At 41.3% G+C, this 19,829-nt stretch overlaps 1 protein-coding gene across 4 annotated transcripts in view; it reads left to right on the forward strand.

Annotated features, from left to right (window-relative positions):
• The window catches only part of CLIP1 (CAP-Gly domain containing linker protein 1), a 125,971-nt gene that overhangs the window by 5,626 nt on the left and 100,516 nt on the right, over window positions 1-19,829 (forward strand). Inside the window, exon 1 of one of the 4 annotated variants that reach the window (XM_059894956.1) lies at window positions 9,914-10,096. The exons of the other annotated variants lie outside the window; for them this stretch is intronic. The gene's annotated coding sequence lies outside the window, so the exon portion shown is untranslated. Of the gene's footprint in view, window positions 1-9,913; window positions 10,097-19,829 lie in introns of those variants that run through there. 4 annotated transcript variants of the gene reach the window in all.

A 19,829-nucleotide genomic window follows, 5' to 3' on the forward strand; every position in this document is an offset into this window, starting at 1 on the left:
GAATTGTATTCTCATTTGCCTCTTAAGAATCCCAATGAGACTACAGACAGACATTTTGCTGCCCTAATGTTTTATATAAGCATAAGGTCTACTATATTGTACTTCCAACTTGAATTAAGCAGTTTGATATTTGTATTCTCCTTTGCTTACTTATGTCTAAGTATAGCTTGGATTAGATCCCAGTTTTAACTCTGCCCATTTTTTACTCTTAAAATTGCCGAGTCCTTGATTTACTGTATCTTCTCTGAAGTTAAAGGCCTGAAGATCCAGATGTTCAGGAGGTGCAAATCATCCAAAATTTGTGTTTGTTGTAAAAGAGAAGACAACTTTAATGAGATTTTTTTTCCCTGATTCTACAGATTCCTAGTCAAGTAGTGCACTGAAATATTTGGCATAATTTTTCCCTGTCTTCTCAGGAAAAATAAGAGGTATTAGGGAAATTTCCCTAAAAATCTTTCAATCAAATCATTTTATCTCCTGCCTTCTCTCTTTATCTGGTTTCCTCCATAGAATGATTTCTTACTGGAGACATTGCCTTCTAATATCGTAAGGCAGGAAGTAACCTATTTAGACTTTTCTTTTCCACACTATAGAAAAATAAACTTTATAGGCAGGGTAATTTTTTTTTTTTTTACAGCTTAAGTGAAAGAAAACTTTTATCACTAAGTTTCTTTCACACATGGGTGACTGGAAAAAAGTGTATTGCTAATTTCTGTTGTAAGGCACATGTGGCTTGCTTGGGTTGTGACACTGAGAATCTAGTATCAGAGTCAGATTCAGATTTTAGAAAATTTTTCTAGTGAAGTTGTTACTTTTTTAGGTTCGCAGGTTTATTTTCCCCTTACGTACCAGTTTTACAAGGGCTCTTACATTTTAATAACATATATTGGTCATCCTATAATATGTGGTTTCAATGCGTAAGATATAAAACACACATATTAAAAAACACAGAAAAAAGCAAATTATCCATAATCCTACTGCTGAGAGAAGATTATTTCAGTGTTCTAGAGTATGTCCTTCTAAACTTTTTTTCTTTATACTTAAAAAATATATTTATGGCTGGATCTATATTTCTTTTTTGAAGTAATTACAAGGGTAATATTTTCACTGGAAATATTCTGGGTAAACCAACATGGGGAATCAGAACTACTGTTAAGACGTTTGAGGGACTTCCCTGGCGGTCCGGTGGTAAAGACTCCGCGATTCCAATGCAGGGGGCACGGGTTCCACCCCTGGTCCGGGAACTGAGATCCCGCATGCCACGCAGCTCGGCCAAAAAAGAAAAAAAAAGAGAAGTTTGAGGTCCTGGATTTGCTTCAGCCCCAGCTCCATGAGTCATGTGAAGTTGGGCAAGTTGCTTGACCTCTGTCAGTCTGCTTCCTGCTCTGTCAAGTGGGGGTAACGCCTGCCCTGTCCACCTGCTGGGGTTGCTCTATTAATGTAGGGATTCGGTGACAGTCATAGTGCTAAGGGAGTCATCGGCACTTTCAAATACCAAAGAGACCCAGGAGACAGAGGGAAGACTAGTCCAGGATCACTAGTTGCCTGTGAGTCACCTGGCTTATTTTGCGAATGGATACATTTTTAGGAAAGCTTTTCAGATGAATGTGACCCATAGAAAGTGTCCTGTGGGGTGGGAGAAAACCCCAGAAATACCGATTTATCAAACATTTGTTGAGCGCTGCAAAGACTCTGTCTCACCAGGTGAGACAGCTAATGTGGGCCAGGTGGCGGCTAAGGCGGAGACGTGCTGGGGCCCTGGAAGAGGGTCCGTTCTCTTGGCGTGGGTGTGTGTGTGTGTGTGAGAGGGGATTCAGGAAGCTTCCGAAGTGGGAATTAGCTCTTGTGTTTGGCATTGGTGGAGACGGAGGGTGTCTAGGCAGGGATGGGTTAGAGAAGACATTCTAGGCTGGATTGAGCAAAGGCATAAAGGTAGTGTGTTGAGATGGTAGCAGACAGTCTACTGCTCTGAAGTTTGAGGGCAGGTAACGGGAAATAGAGCTAAGACGTCTGGGTTTGTATCAGGCAAAGGCTTCCCTGCCCTGAGGAGGAGTCCCTCTTACTGGTCTGTAGCACTTTATAATCATTAAGTTTTTTGGCAAGTTTTTTTTAATGCTGTTTGGTCAAAAATATCTGGTTGTAGGTGGTGAATAGGAAAACTTCTGTGTATACCAATTATCTTTTTTTCCCCCAGTTATCGTTTTTGCACAGACTTGTGCAGCCGTCACCACACTCAGTTTTAGAATATTTTCTTCACACCAGAAAGGAACCCTGTACCCATTAATAGTCACTCCTCATTTCCTCCGTACTCTCCCAAGCCCTACTCTCTATCTCTAGAGATTTGCCTATTCTGGACATTTCATATAAATGGAATCATACAGTGTGACTGACGTCACTTAGCAAAATGTTTTCAAGCTTCATCCATGTTGTAGCGTATATCAATGCTACTTCATTCCTTTTTATGGTTGAATCACATTCCATTGTGTGGATATACCACATTTTGTTTGTTCATCAGCTGATAGACATTTGGGTTGTCTCTCCTTTTTCCTGTTATGAATAATGCAGCTGTGAACATGTGTGTATTAGTTTTTGTGTGGACATATGTTTTCATTCATCTTAGGTACACACCTAGGAATAGAATTGCTGGATCATGTGGGAACCCTACCTTTTGAGGAACTGAAAAACTGTTTTCCAGTGTGGTTGTACTGCTAGCAATGAGCGAGATTCCAATTTTCCCACATCCTCATCAACACTTGTTATTATGTTTTTGATTACAGGCATCCTAGTGAGGATGAAATGTGATATCTCATTGTGATGTGATTTGCATTTACCTGATGGCTGGTGATGTTGAGTACCTTTTCATGTACTTAGTTGTCATTGTATGGCTTCTTTGGAAAATATCCCAGTTATCATTTTTTTTTTCCCTTCAAAATATTAAGTATAAAAGCAAAGTGCAGAAAAATAGTATGTTACCATTTAGGATAAAAAGGGTATACAAAGGCATACCGGTTATCTTTTTTTTTTTTTTTTAATTTTATTTATTTATTTATTTTTGGCTGTGTTGGGTCTTTGTTGCTGCGCGCGGGCTTCCTCTAGTTGCGGCGAGCGGGGGCTACTCTTCGTTGTGGTGTGCTGGCTTCTTATTGCAGTGGCTTCCCTTGCTGCTGAGCATGGGCTCTAGGTGCGCGGGCTTCAGTAGCTGCGGCACGTGGGCTCAGTAGTTACGGCTTGAGGGCTCTAGAGCGCAGGCTCAGTAGTTGTGGCGCACAGGCTTAGTTGCTCCGCGGTATGTGGGATCTTCCTGAACCAGGGCTCGAACCCATGTCCCCTGCCTTGGCAGGCGGATTCTTAACCACTGCGCCACCAGGGAAGTCCTACCAGTTATCTTTTAATTCATATATTCATCAGGCATTTATGAGCACCTGCTGGTGCAAGGCACTAGCCCAGATGTTGGAGATACAAAGTTCAGTAAAACAGGCGCACATTCTGCTCTTGGAGAACGCAGAGCTGTTAACGGAAGTAAGGTTAAGGGCAAGACTTCAGTCCTTGCCTGACAGCAAATCCCAGCTCTGTTACTTTTATGGAAGATCTTGTACAAACTGCTTAACCTTCTGGAGCTTAGTTTTCTCATGTCTAAATTGGGGATAATAGCTATTTCACATAGTTGTCGTGACTATTAAATGAATTAATGTCTGTAAAACTAAGTGTCAGAACTCTTCTCTCCCTTTCCCTTAATCCCTTGTGTCTTCCCGCCCTCCCATCCCTAAAGGAAGTCGAGGTTCAGCACCTCAGTTTTCTTCTTTCATTTAAGTCAGAATGGGGGAAAGCCCCACTTCTACAAGTCTGGGAAATGAAAACCTTTTTTCTGTCATGTTTTAGAAAGTTAATTTGAGGAGGAGCGCCTTGCCACTGTTGAAGGGCACATTTTTAATGAACAGCTTTCCCTGAAGAACTTTAATTTATGAGGAGCTAAATATTCAGCATGGGAAAGTACCTCCTGCTCCTCATGTCAGAACTTGCGCCTTGCTAAACCTCAGGCCCTTTTGTGTATTTGTCAGTTTTATTTCCCACAGTTTAATTAAAAGGGGTTTCTTTCTTTCTAAGGTCTGATAGAACTTGCTGTGTGTGTGTGTAGAAGATTACCTAAACAGGTAAAAAATAACCAACAATGAAGTTGGGTGTTAAGATCCAAATGAAACAATTCCTAGTTTCCTTTGACAGCATCTAGGGTGGTTGTACGGAAAACTGTCTTAGGGACTTAACGAATAAATTTGAAGTAGCCGAGTATCCTTCAGTATTGTGAAAACAGAAATGTGGTTATTTTTTCCATTTGCTCTAAAGACCTGCAACTATTTTTTTTTTTTTGGCCACACTATGTGGCTTGTGGGATCTTAGTCCCCTGACCAGGGATTGAACTCAGGCCCTGGCATTGAGAGGGCCGAGCCCTAGTCACTGGATCGCTGGGGAATTCCCGACCTGCAACTATATAACTTGCTCATTTGCAAAGTAAAAGCAAGAAAATTTTTATAAAGAGACAAAAAAACCCAGTAAGGAAGTCATTGATTCTTCTTTGTGTTGTCTTTGTGCCCTTTTCCTGATCAGAACAAACAGTTGCGGAAGTGTTTGCTTTTGGTATGGGCAATGTGTGGCTGTTTCAGGGCAAGCGAAAATATGCTTACTTTTATTCCTTTGTGAAGACTGGAAAGGGAAACGAGTTTTAACTTGCCTTGAGATTAACTCACTCATCTCACTGCTGTTTATAACAGATCAGAAACTTTTATTCATCAGTATAGTTTAGGGTCAGGAGCCTTTAAACTGGAGACGAGACTGGGGTTTAAGTCCTAGACTCTTAAGTAACTGTGACCTTAACAAGTGATTTCACTTTTTAGAATCAGTTTCCTCAGTGGTAAAATGAGGAAGTTGAACTAGATTGCAGGTCTCTTCTGATTCTAAAATTTTATGATGCTATATTAAGCACATTTGCTCCTTTTTACACATTAGTATAATTGACTGCTGCTGACCTATTAAGTTCTTCTGGGAGATACTAACCAGGCCTAGTAATTTCAGTTCCTTTTAAGATCCCGTCTCTAAGCTGGTGGTATTAGAGTTACAAAGTCACAGGAATTTTGTCAAAACTTGTATAAATGAGCAGAATAGCTCAGCTTTACATGTTCCCCTCCTTTTAAAAAGAGTTATTTTGCAGATGGAGGAACTTTGGGAGGCTGCTTATTATCTGCTTATCTAAGTAACAGGAACAGAAAATAAATCTTCACTCAAACTGAGCTGTACAAAGACACTCATCACTGCAGGTGGATGCATCATGGCTCAGTGTTCCATCTTGAAAAAATTGCCTAATGCTCCAGCTCCTTTTGCTTTGGTTGGGTTTTGGCACCCTCCCCCTCCTTTTAAAAACTGCTGTAGACTTCGAAACTCTGGGTGCCACTTGTATTCGGTACTGTGTCATATACACGTCAAGTGTTAATAACATATAATTTTCGAGCACAGAATAATTTTTCAAGGGGTTATGTCTCTCTGTTGACATCCAGTTCTGACTTTATTTGGCAAACATCCTAAACTGAGTCTTTAATCATTTAACATTCTACTTCTGTCTTTGATGGAAAGATGTAAAACTTTCTATTTACCTTCAGCACCTTATTGTGTGATATTCTCAAACGAACACTTAAGGTTGTTGGTACACTGACTTTATAAATTGCCCTGTAAGGGCTCTGCCAGTTAGACAGTGGAAGTACAACTCCCTTTTAGCACCATTAGAATTGAGGAGCCAATTAATTTTCTGACCCTTCCTGGCTGTGTCAGCCCTTTAGTGTCTAAATGGGCTTCTCACATTGATCCTTTTAAACAAACAGTGACTACATTATTTATTTTCATCTTATGTACTTTATCCTTGCTAGAGATATGTACTTTGTGTTTTTAATCTTTGTGTTAATTTTAAAGCTATTTGAGTCTGGCCCGTTGAAAAAGTTGTATATTGTGTATGAAATATATAAATACTTATGTAGATAAGTATCAGTGAAAACAGATCTTAGTGGTCCTCTAGTACAATAAGGTGACAAAAGGCTAAAGAAGACCCAGAATTATGCCTCCTGGACTCTTCCTAAACACCAGTATTTCCTCAAAGATTTCCAACCCCTGAGTAACCCGTCAAGAGTTCTTTGACATCTGGGTTGTCCTGTTGCTGTCATCAGTCTGGGTAGCAAGGGCTGCTCAGGGGTTGGAAATCTTTGAGGAAATACTGGTGTTTAGGAATATTGTTGACAATGGAATTTTTTAAAAAAAGGACATGGCTTTAATATTGGATAAATATTTGTTAAGGGATCTACCATGTGAAAGGCACATTGATCCATAGTCAACAAGGAATAGTTCCTTGTTGCAAGTGAAGACGGTGAGGACCACGGTTTTGAAGGATAAATGCTAGTACTCTTACTCCGACGCGCGTCTCTTGGGAGTTAGTATAAGTAAATCCTGTAAAAACAAGGTAGTAAATTTGGTACATGTGGGCCTGAATGGAAGTACTGACAAGTGGCACCACAGTTAAGTTGGTGTTTTTACATTTTAATTTTACTTGTGTCTCCCATGTCTCCTTTTCCCTCCCTTTAACTTACGTTATTGTTTTGTGTCATGCTTTGTAATGATTTCTGAAAAGTATAAACTTAGCACTCCACGAATATAAATTATTACTAGCTCTGTCTTCAGCTTGTGGGTTAACTGTAAATTTATCCAAAGCAGTACCAAAATAACGTGAATGAATTGTGAGAGAGATATCAGGCAACCTTCAGTCCTTAGAAGGTTCTGTTTCTTCAGCCAGGTGATTGTTGGAGAATGCTAGTAATCTTTAGGCTAGACTGAGATGCTACTTTTTCCAGTGTATATAAGAAACTAAATAATGAACAGTGGTTTTCTTAATTTCATTTTTCACCTTGTATAGGGCTTCTTCGTTTGTCTTCGTCTTCTGTTGCTATGGATGCATTTAGATGTTTTAGACTTTGTACTGCATCTCAGTATTTCGTGGTATTCTCTTAAGAACACCACTGTTTCCAGATGCCCTGGCCTCCTGAACAAATTTGAGACACTGCCCCACCCTTTTAGGCATAGCACTCAGAAGGACAGTCACCTCTCTGGAAGATAGATTCTCTCATTTTCTCTCTTTCACTTCTTGTGTATGTTTATTTCTGAGAGGGCTGTATGACCTTTTCCCCTGGCTAATCTTTCCGTTATTCCTGAGTATTGGAATGCTCTGCTGAAGATGGTGGAATAAAGAAACAGAGGGGCCATTTGGATTTTCCCTCTCTGTCATCAGCCAGCCTCAGCAGACTTACCTCTCGCTTTACCCTTTAAGCCAACCACTTAGTTAGTTGCTGCTAAAACCAAATGGCTCCAATTCCCTGCTCACTCTTCAGTTTAGTTTATCTCACTTGCTATCACACTAATGTGAAGCAGTGGCTCTTTGGTGACCTGTGCCCTAAACTGTGTTTGGTGACATCACACACATTTTCTGTGTTCAAGGGGCAAGCTTCTGGGAGGCCCAGGCCTTAGGCTGACCTTAGGTGGCTTCACATCACTCATCATCGTTCCCGCACATTGAACCCTCGCCCTGGAGGAGATGCTCCCCTCTCCACCCCCCAAGGAGTGTTCTGTGTCTTCATTCAGTAGACTGACGTGTTTCCCAGATGTTAAAACTTGGGACATTGCTTTTTCTTCCCTGGGTCTTACATTTTAAATTATAGCCATTAGACTGCTTCTAAGTCAAAGCCAATTTACTAAAGTTTGGGGGAAAAAAATAACAGATTAGTAAGAAATGAATAACTGACAATGCAGTTTCATCCTGAGCCCCTCCTTCTCTCCTATAGTTTTCCCCTCCAGTCTCCAGGCCTGTCTTTCCACATGTTCTTATTCCACCCTTCCTTGACTCTATGTTGGTTTCCTGCAATCAGAAAGCCAGAAGCAGCTGAGCGTGATGCCGCTTCAGTAGAACGATGCTTTCACGCCCCTCTTCGTGCTTGAAACGCTGCCTCCTGCTACATTGCCCTTAAATCTGCCAGTCACTACCTCTCAGGTTCCTTTCTTGTATATTGAGACACACTTATTAAATTTTCATCTGTAATTTAATCTCTGTACTTTGCTTTGAGTTTTGTGTGGGTGTGTTTTCAAGCTGCATTGAGCTATCAGTTTTACTGGGCAGTGCCTTGTGCTATAAGCAAGGCTTCTTTATACATCATGTATCCCTGTCAAATAGATATTTTAAAGGTCCTTTTACCAAAAAAAAAAAAAAAATTTAAAAAAAAAAGGTCCTCTTACTAGAAATGTTATTTTTTCTTTTTTTATCTTAAGAACAATTAAATTATTCAGTTTTACATTCAAGAGTTTACACATTTTTCCTTTCCCGCACATGTGTGTTGTAATGAGGTAGGAAAGACGAATATTGCATACCCACGGGGACTTGGGGTATCTGATTGGCAAGTTCATTATCGATGTCAAGAGGAGAGCTACCTTATAATCTACGTTAAGCGTATGTTCTAGAGCTGCACTGTCCAGTACAGTAGCCATAAGCCACATATGGCTATTGGCAAGTCCAAGTTGAGATCTGAGTATAGAATACACAATTGCATTTCAAAAACCTAATAGGAAAAAAAAATGTAAAAATAGCTTATTAATAATTTTATATTGATTACATTTGAAGTAATATTTTGCATATATCAATATTTGGTTAATAGAAATAGGTTATTAATTTCACCTGGTTTAAAAAAATTTTTAAACATGGTTATTAGAAAATTCAAAATTACACATTTGCCTCACATTATATTTCTGTTGGACAGAGCACGTATCTCTGTGTCAACAAAGGTAATCTAATTTGAGACTTACAGCTCTTACATAGCATTCACTGGAGGTGGTAATTGAACAGTTTGCCCATAGCCTCATTGGCCTACTTTTTAAAGGAGGCACCAGGGTTGGGAAACCTTATAATATTGTCATCTTCATCAAATGCTTAGAAGATGATGCTTTAGTTTGGAAATTGCAGTATTGCATCATTTTTGGTGTTCTTGTTTTGTTGAGTCAGTTCAGGACTTTTTTGAACTCTTGCTGTGTATCAGATACTTTTTTTAGGCCCGTTGGATGCAGAGACAAATTTCATCCCCGACCATGAGAAACTTAGTCATAGCATGATGTGCAAACCAAACAGGAGTGAGTGTGATTCATCATTCAATTATAGCAGACTGCAGGGTGGCTAGAGCAGTCCTGAGGAGGAGGAGATAGGGCAGGAAGCGGTCAGAAAAGACCTCTGAGGAGGCGATGTGTCTGCTTGTATTCTTCTAGAGTCATTCATTTCCTGTGTCCCCCAGAAGCCCTTACACGTGGGGGTGTGCCGCGTGGAGCAGTGGAGTGTGGGCTTTGGGTGTATAAATAGGCATGACTGTGCAGTTCCCATACGAGGAGTATCTGCTCTGTTCACCTAGGAGATGAGTTATGTTTAACTTGGCCCCAGGCAAGCCTACCAGCTTATTGATTGTGCTTTGCTATCCTTCTGTGAAGTTGAAATACTTGACCTTCCTTGTTTTACTCAGGGATTGAAGAAAATACGAAAATGATCTTCAACTTTGTGTTTTATGTATGTACAGAAATATCAATGTGAATGAAACTGAAAGATGGGGAAAAATGGAATAACTTGGCTTTCCTTAGTAGAAGTACAAGTCAATTTGGAAAGCGACCAGGGTGTTGTGTAAGTGTTTTCAGTGACTGAAGCAGAGGAGCTCAGGTTACAAGGCGGCTCCTGTATTGGGGGTGGGGGACAGCAAGTGACACAGCAGGCAACAGACGCTTATGTAACCGTGACTTCAGGGGAGGGGATTAAGCTGTGAATGAACTTCCCAAATTCAGGAACATGATATTAGAACACAGCCTTTGAGTTTTTCTCTCTAGCTTGACTTGAAAATTAGCTTCAGAAATATCTTTCTCTAAACTAGACTTTCCATTAAACCAGAACTTCTTTCCCCCTTCCTTTCTATTATAAAGTGCATGGACTTTTAACATTTTAGAAATAGACAGGAGCTCAGAAGTCTCAGAGTGCAGCTGTCTGCAGGTAAGTCACTTAGCCTGTCTGATGCCCGGTCTCCTCGCGGGCACCCAGCAGGGTCGAGCAGAAACCTGAGCGTCCAGGTAGGTGCTCACTCTGCAGTCGGGGGCAGCTTGTTTTTGGAGGCTCACTGTTAAACTCCCTCTCCTGGCAGGTTAAATTCATTGCAAATTATTCAACTCTCCTCTGCCTCCCGATAGAATTTCCAGATTTGGTAAATAGAGGAGTATTTTCATGTTGCTGATGGGGCAACATGGACTGTAAAGGGACTGTGGGGGAGTGTGGAGATGTGATTTGCCTCGGAGGATGCGGTGCCGAGCTGGAGAGCACCAGGAGACTCTGCACTTGTTAGAGGCCGATCTTGTCAGGTGTGGTTCTTCCTTCCCTCATGGCAGAGTACTCTTACTTTGGCAGAGGTTGAGCCACAAGTCCTTTCACTTGTGAATCCTTGCCCTGTCACTTAGGGAGTTTGGATTTGAAACCTGAAACAGTGGAACTACGAAAGGACGGAGTTAGAAACCGATCTTAATGTAATGAGTATCCTTAGGTTATATAGATGACAGTGCCGAGTTCCAGGAAGGGGTTAAATACTAGTTTAAGGTCATCCAGCTGGGGCAGAATCCAGGTGTTTCATTTCCTAATCTAACCCTCTTTTCCTAATGTTTTTTTAAAAAAAAATACATTTTTTATAACAGTAAACAAAAACAAAAACCGCAAAACAACAACAAAAGAGTAAACAAAACCTTAGGAAATCAGAGAAGAATTATGAAGACTATTATTTCTTTTCATTTGGACATAATTTATACCGTGCTTGTTGTGGGGAACTGCTTATTTTGAGGAACCTCTCATTTCTGTAAATTGCTTAAGCTTTTTTTTAGGTTACAGGGGGTGAGGAAGAAGGTGGAGTTTGGATTTTACTAAAGTATCTTCTATAATAAAAATTTTTTTATTGTGGGAAATTTCAGACATTTACAAAAGAAAAGTGAGTCGTACCATCACCTAACTCTTGAACACTTACCAACTCATCGTCAGTCTTATCTTACATACAGTCAGACTTACGTGTTGTTTAAACATATTTTGCTCTTGCCAGTAAAATGCCTTTTTTTTTTTTTTGGCCGCACCACACGGCATACAGGATCTTAGTTCCCCGACCAGGGATCGAACCCTCGCCCCCTGCAGTGGAAGCGCGGAGTCTTAACTGCTGGACCGTTAGGGAAGTCCCAGTAAAATGTCTTTTTGCTTTAAAAAAAAAAAAACAGTACATTTATTTATTTATTTTTAAAAAATAAATTTATTTATTTATTTATTTTTGGCTGTGTTGGGTCTGCATAGCTGTGTGCGGGCTTTCTCTAGTTGCGGCGAGCGGGGGCTTCTCTTCCTCGCAGTGCGTGGGCTTCTTATTGCGGTGGCTTCTCTTGTCGTGGAGCACGAGCTCTAGGCGCGTAGGCTTCAGTAGTTGTGGCGTGCGGGCTTCAGTAGTTGTGGCACGCGGGCTTCAGTAGTTGTGGCTCACGGGCTCTAGAGCGCAGGCTCAGTAGTTGTGGCGCACGGGCTTAGTTGCTCCATGGCATATGGGATCTTACCGGACCAGGGCTTGAACCCGTGTCCCCTGCATTGGCAGGCGGATTCTTAACCACTGCGTTTATTTATCTTTCATATAATTATGCTTTTTGTGATGTGAAGCATTTCTGTCTCAGGTGCTTATCCTAAAATATTCTTTTGAGTTTACTTAGCTGAGATGATTCCAAAGCTCTTAGCAAGGGTTTTTATCTCTTTGCCACTGTATTTGGTAAGAAAAGCTAGCTGCTGTAGCAAACTCCACTAATTTTAATGACTTAAATGGATGAAAGTTTATTTTCAGTTATGGAGGAGTCCAGGGTAGGTATTTTCTGATGGGGGAATGAAGAGAAGTGATGCAGGGATTCAAGCTTCTTCCGAGTTGTGATCACATTGTCTTCCATCCATGCTTTTGAGGTTGCCTTGCTCATCTCCATCAAGCCACCGGAAGGGCCAAGAATGGGAAGATATTACGGGGGAGGCCGAGAAGTGCACACATCCCAGGCACTGCTCTCATTCCATTGGCTAGGACTCAGTCACGTGGTCACCCTGAGCTGCAAAGGGAGCTGGGAAACGAGGTCTGTGACTCCTGGAAGAGAAAGAAGTCGGCTTGGTGAACACCTAGCCTCTCCCCATGGGTACCCACTTCTCACTGCTTACACTGGCCTGTTGGTTTCATGTTCCTGTGCACATAGCACAGTGGAGTCTGCTTCCTCACTCCCTGGTTGAAGCCCATTTTACTGTGGCTCCAAAAAAGTCATTAAAAGTTTTTTTCCTGCTTAAGAAATTATATCTGTTCGTTAAATAAAATTTGAGAAACCCAAGAAAACACAAAGAGGGTATTAAAAACTCCCAGTAATCCCATCACCTAGAGATAATTACTGTTAATCGTTTATTACATTTCTTTCCAATTTAAGAATGTTTAACCTCTTAGAAGTAACAATAAAATGTCACTAATTCTTATTCTGTGCTGGCTTGAAAATTCCAGAACTCATGGGGGTGGGGGGAGGGAACCACAACAATGACAACACTCTGGCATTTTTGGCTTTTCTTAGCAAAGATACACTATTGTGGAGCTGTGGTGAGGCTTTGTACTTCTGGCATTTTCGAAATGAGCCTCTAGCTTACACATTATAATCCTTATTCCTCTTAGTAAATAAATATTGGGATTGGTGAAGTTAGCGATGTGGTAGAGTGGCAAGGCCAAGGTGATATTTTAAGTTTATGATTTACATCCTACTCAGTTTTCAGAATTCTTAAATATAGCTTAATTTTCCAGGACAGAATACTAAGGAAAGGTGTTTGAAACTGAACTGAAATAAAAACTTGCAAACTTGAAGTATATAAAAATACCTTCCTGGTGGTGAGCTGCATACTTAACTTTAGGTGGATGAGCTTTTCTCTGCTCACCTGCATTGCCTATGCTGGTCAACACTGGAGAATGATGCTGCTTAATTTTACATGGGAGGATAATTTCTTGGGACAAGGTGCCTGTTTTGGGTCATCGGCTCCAGGTTCAGGATTATGGAACCTTCTGGTTTTTCTTTAACGTAGTGAGGTTGCCTCCTAGAGGCGGTCAGGCATCAGAATCCCTGTTTGTGATGTCATTGTGACCTCACAGCCAGGATTGCTCACAGTGTTTGCCCAACTTCTGCCCGGATATGAGGTGAGGCCTGGCAGACAGTTTGCAATTCTGCAGACACCATGAGGTACCGGTTTGTCTCATTTTGCTAGATTTGTGTCGACTTTTCTGCAACTTCAGTAGATAAAAAGTAAAGACACTGACATTGGATCCTCTGTATTTTATTGAAAAATAATGTATAATGATAAGAATATCACTGTTTTAAAGTATCCTCTGGCAGGACATTTGAAAATAGAAAACTCAGCAGTAGAGCAGAAGTATTTTGCTGTGTGAATAGGTATGTAGATAACCAGTGGCTCAATCAGCTATGAAATTTGCTGTCAATTTTCCTGTTCCCTGCAAATAAACATAATATTTTTGCTCTGTGAAAATGTATCTATAGCACTAGACAAGTAACAATTTGGAATGATTAGACTTGGTTTGTCAGTGGTATAAATTAATCACCTAGAGGCCTAAATTCTGATATATCACAATTGAGAGGTTGTCACCATTTGGTTCTGAATATATTGCTTTGCTCTTTGTACTTGTTTTAGTGGGAGTTGGAAGAAGAGGTGTTGGTTCACACAGATATCCAGAAATCTAGTCTCTAAGGGTTAATACATAATATAATTTTCTTAAGGATTGTCCTCCTTTAAACAAACAAAAATTTCAAGGACCTCTGTGTTCCTGTGTGCTGGGTGCAAGCACTTGATAAATTATTCCCTCCTATTTTTTTTTTTTTTTGGCTGCACGGCATGTGGGAATCTTAGTTCTCCGACTAGGGATTGAACCCGTGCACCCTACATTAGAAGCGTGGAGTCTTTAACCACTGGACCGCCAGGGAGGGCACCCTCCTATTTTTTTATTTAAGTAGATATTGGACCCTTTTCCTAAGTTTATTCCCATGAGTTGAGAGATGAAGTGGGCAAAATTTTTTTGTTGTTGTTACTGCTTTTTCCCCCGGAAAGCATGTCAGTATTCGAGAGACTCAACATCCCAGTTTCTGAAGTAGACCTCTTTTTTAAAGCATTGTCCTATGTATTCCCTATTTTTTCCCCTCTGTAACAGTCACATGTCCCTATTTTCCTAAACACACATGACCTAGAGTCTTAAAACATTTACTTTCTTTGAGACTAGGAGGCTTTTTTAGATTCGCTTGGTGTGTTCCCTTCCAAATGTGTCAGAGTCTCCTTCAATTGGCTTTTCAGAAATGAGTCGTCCTGTACACATAGGTTGTAGACACTCAAAATTGCCAATGTAAAGTCAGTTTTATCTATGGGGACAATATTTAACTGCTTTAGATCAGTTTTCACTATTGAAAGCATTTCTGTGCTTTCAGCATTTTTCTTAAAAATAAATTTATTATTTTTTTGGCTGCATTGGGTCTTTGTTGCTGTGTGCGGCTTTCTCTAGTTACGGCGAGCGGGGGCTACTCTTCGTTGCGGCGCGCGGGCTTCTCATTGTGGTGGCTTCTCTTGTTGCAGAGCATGGGCTCTAGGCACATGGGCTTCAGTAACCGTGGCGCGTGGGCTCAGTAGTTGTGGCTCGCGGGCTCTAGAGCGCAGGCACAGTAGTTGTGGTGCACGGGCTTTGTTGCTCCGCGGCATGTGGGATCTTCCCAGACCAGGGCTCGAACCCGTGTCCCCTGCATTGGCAGGCGGATTCTTAACCACTGCGCCACCAGGGAAGGGAAGCCCTCAGCATATATTCTTATGCAGGGAGAATAGAACTGAATTTTAACTTCTGAATTTTCATTCACTTTGCAAGACCTCTTTCATGGAAGGGTTATTAGGATGGGGTCTGAATGGTAGTGGGTGTTAGCAGATGGGAAGTGATCCCAGAGGCATGTTGAAATGACACTGTGGCAGTTTTCTGGGGTGGCTGGAGCAGTACCTGCTCTCTGTGTCTTGCATAAAGTGTTAGATGGCAGTAGTGTCACCTCCAAACTTGGGCTTCGTTAGTAGGGTCTTTTCTTTCCTCCCCCGTTCAAGGTCCTTGTAACTAAACCACTGTTCTTACTACAAGTAAAAGTTTTCTTTATCTGGATGTTTTCAATGTTCTTACCTTTATGAGGCAGATGATAGGTGATTGCTTATTAAATTGCTTATTAAAAGGAATAACTGCAGTAAGCATATGTTCTGTGTTTTGAGAAGGTTATAGTCTTGAACAGTATCTTCTACCTCTGAAAATTTGTTTGTTTAGAATGGGAGAGTGATTTGTATGTAATTTCCTGTCCAGTGATGTGTAGTGAGAAAGGTTCTTTCTGAGAGGAAAGTGGGGTGCTTGGATTCTTAAAAATAGTAATAGCTAGTATCTGTGGCATTTTCTATGTCCCGGCATTGTTTTAATCTCATGAAACCTCCCCAGATGCCGGTATTTTCCAGTATCTAACACACTAGACAAATGTGTACCTGTCCTTGACTTCATAGAGGGTAGAAGACTTTTTTTTTTTTTTGGCCACACCCCTTGTGACCTGCGGGATCTTAGTTCCCCAACCAGGGATCGAACCCGTGTCCCCTGCAGTGGAAGCTCAGAGTCCTGACCACTGGACGGCCAGGGAAGTCCCAGAAGACAATTTGTTTGTTGGGTGGAAGAATAGTCCTACTTCCTGAAATCCCACCTTTGAGTAAAGCTGACATTCTCAAGAAATACAATGCACATTTCTTTTTAAGAAATACCAAAGAGGATAGGTCTTTTTTTTTTTTTAAAGAAATTCACGTTCTTTTATTTATTTATTTATGACTGTGTTGAGTCTTCGTTTCTGTGCGAGGGCTTTCTCTAGTTGCGGCAAGTGGGGGCCACTCTTCATCGCGGTGCGCGGGCCTCTCATCATTGTGGCCTCTCTTGTTGTGGAGCACAGGCTCCAGACGCGCAGGCTCAGTAATTGTGGCTCACGGGCCCAGCTGCTCTGCGGCATGTGGGATCTTCCCAGACCAGGGCTCGAACCCGTGTCCCCTGCATTGGCAGGCAGATTCTCAACCACTGCGCCACCAGGGAAGCCCAAGGATAGGTCTTTTAAGGTTATTTGCTTCCCTGAAATAAATATCTTGCTCTTTTATATTTGTTACTTAGATCAGATCTAGGAGTTAAATCACAAACACAGGCTGTTAATCTAGTTCAAAAGTTTTGCTTATTCCAGGCTTGGCTTTTTTGTCTTCTTAAAATAAACCTGTAGGTTACACAGAAACAAAACAAAACAAAACAGAAACTGTTCCTCTGGTGTTGATGTTTGGCAACAAAGCTTCCCGTTTTTAGGTGGAAATGTAACCCTTTCACTGAGAGGGAGGGAGGCAGAAGGGACTGTGTAGCTGAGCTGCCGGTGGCCTGGGGCTCTTCTCCCTGCTACATAGTTGGCTTTTGGAAGTAGGTCTCTCTCTGTCTCCCATCTGAGAATGTACTAGCAAAACAGTAGCTATTGTTGACTATTCAGAAATGAGTTGTTAAGTTCTAGAGATGAACATTTTACAAACGGTTTTTGGCTTGGAAAATATTAGAACTGTGGCATCAGTCAGTGGTGTAAATAAAGGATTCTGGGGGTTCTTGTGTGTGGTATATGTTGCAATATTATAGTTTGGAAGGTGGGATAATAAAGTGATGTGACTGCCTTAAAAATAAATGAAAAAAATACACCAGAACTTAGTTTTTTCATTTAGGGAGGTGTTCATTAATTATAGTGATAAGCCATTCATGAATACTTTTTCGAACTGTTGGAATTGGCCCATATGCCTTGGATAAATTTTTGCTATGTTCAGTAGCTGCGCGTCATTATATTTTTGAGGTTTTGGATTGAAGTTTTGGAAACAGCTAGTAGTGTTTTAAGAGCCAAGTCCAAAGAAGAGTACTGAGAGATTGAGATGGTCACTGTCGCCTTGGTTCACTAATAAAGTGCAACTTATAAACTGTCTCTGAAGTTATTTCTTCTTTTTTTTTTTTAAATGCAGGCTCTAAATCTGAGATGGGGCCCAACACTGCATTTCTTTTTTCTTTTTTTTTTTTTTAATTTATTTTATTTTTGGCTGTGTTGGGTCTTCGTTTCTGTGCAAGGGCTTTCTCCAGTTGTGGCAAGCGGGGGCCACTCTTCATCGCGGTGCGCGGGCCTCTCACTATTGCGGCCTCTCTTGTTGCGGAGCACAGGCTGCAGACGCGCAGGCTCAGTAGTTGTGGCTCATGGGCCCAGTTGCTCCGCGGCATGTGGGATCTTCCCAGACCAGGGCTCGAACCCGTATCCCCTGCATTGGCAGGCAGACTCTCAACCACTGCGCCACCAGGGAAGCCATGAAGTTATTTCTAAAAGAAGAGTTAAGGGGACTTCCTTGGTGGCGCAGTGGTTAAGAATCCACCTGCCAATGCAGGGGACACGGGTTCGAGCCCTGGTCTGGGAAGATCCCACATGCCGCGGAGCAACAAAGCCCGTGCGCCACAGCTACTGAGCCTGCACTCTAGAGCCCACATGCCACAACTACTGAAGCCCGCGCGCCTAGAACCCGTGCCCTGCAACAAGAGAAGCCACTGCAATGAGAAGCCCACGTACTGCAACAAAGAGTAGCCCCCACTCGCCGCAACTAGAGAAAGCCCGACCGCAGCAACGAAGACCCAATGCAGCCAAAAATAAAAATAAATAAAATAAATAAATTTTAAAAAATAAATAAATAAGAGTTAAAAATATTTTGACCAAAGCAGTATTATTCAAATAAACTTACCATTTCCTCAGGTGGTCACTTTGAAGGACACTGTTCATTTGGCACGTAGAGGGTTCCTGGAGGTTCTAGAACAGTGTTGTCCAATAGAACTTTCTATGATGGTGGAAATTATTCTATATGTTGCATTGTGGCTCTTGAGCGCTTGAAGTGTGGCTGGTGTGACTGAGGAGCGGAATTTTTAACTTGATTTCGTTTTAAAAGAATTTAAAGTGGCTAGCGGCTACCATATTGGAGAGTTCAGACCTAGAATATTTAGCTTTCAGCCTGACTTGTAAACTGGGGTGAGCAGCTTATGCTAAGATACCAAAAGTTATCAAGGCAAAGTAGGTTGTGGCATATCTGATCCCCCTCCCCTCCCGCAGTGCGAAGAGTAGTAGAAAACTCTGGAATTTGTCATTTGTGTTCAGTGGTATCCAATCTTTATAGCCTCTCCAAGTTTATCCTTGCTAAGGTGTTGTCCGAAGGGTTTTAGATGAAAACCTTTCTTTGTATTTGCAATTTAATCATCGTCTTTTGATGCTCATGGTTCTTCCCTGAAATTTAAGACCTACCCCAGCAGCCAGCCCCCATCTGTTACAAGCACCCATGGTTGGAGTGAATGAAGACTCGGCATGCCACTGGAAAAGGGGCTGCCAACCTTCGGTTTAAATCTTTGCTTGGTAATGGTGGTTAGGTTAAGATAACTGAAATGAACAAATGAAACACATATAGGGCCTAAAGGGAAACTCTAGACATCTTTTGTCTTGTACCAGTAGAGTCTTAAAGTTTTGTTTTTTTGGCTGCACCTTGTGGCTTGTGGGATCTTATTACCCGACCAGGGATTGAACCCCGGCCACGGCAGTGAAATCTCAGAGTCCAAACCAGTGGACTGCCAGGGAATTCCCTCTAAGGCTCTTTATTTATTCATTCATTGATTCATTCATTCATTTATTTATTTTATTGGAGTATAATTGCTTTACAATGTTGTGTGCATAGCAAAGTGAATCAGCCATATGCATACACACATCCGCTCCCTCCCCACCCCCCATCCCACCCAACTAGACCATCACCCTCTAAGGCTCTTTAAAGTCTCCTTTTCATTTAACTTTCTAAATTGATTTCTTACAAGAATCTCCTAATGTTAGCCAAACTGAGTGTCTCATTGTCTTATTCACATGCTTTACACCTTTCCTCTTCCTTCCTTGGTCTTTTCTGAAATTTTTCTGCCTTTTAAAAAATCCTGACTGCCAACAGCTGTTACTTTCCTTTGACACACAAGTTGCATTGTGTTCTTAGTTATTTTTCATGTATGTGGGTCTTTTCTCTCCAACTGCATCATAAATTCTTGAGCTTATGCCTGCATCATATATTTTTCTGTCACCTGTAGCAAGCACCAAGAATAACTTTTTAAAATATTGGGTATATCCCAACTGGTTTGTAAACTCATTTAAAGGATTGAGACTATTTTTCTCATTTTTTTGTAGCGAGCATAGTTTATAAAGTATCATGAGGGATATAATGACTAAAATACAGTTTCTCCCCCCAGGGCATTTGTAATCTGTAGAATCAATAGGCCATGTACACCCAGCTCAGTGTGCTAGGTGATAGGAAAGAGATACAGACTCAGTTCTATGGGAAATTGAAGGATGAACACATTTTCATTGGAGAAGGTTTTGTGGGCTGGCTGTATCCCTGAATTTGCCCTTGAGTAAGGTTTCAGCAGATGAAAATAACTAGGCTTGGAAAGGGCATTCAAGGCTGAGTGAAAAACCTGAAACAAAAGCATAGAGTGAAAGCACCAGGGCTTCTGTAGGGGTATTTGCCAAATCGATCATGTGGGTGATTCATGTGCATGTAATTGAGAAATGAACCTCTGATCTTA

This window comes from Balaenoptera ricei, chromosome 14, assembly GCF_028023285.1.
Source record: "Balaenoptera ricei isolate mBalRic1 chromosome 14, mBalRic1.hap2, whole genome shotgun sequence".
NCBI classification, from domain to species: Eukaryota; Metazoa; Chordata; class Mammalia; order Artiodactyla; family Balaenopteridae; genus Balaenoptera; species Balaenoptera ricei.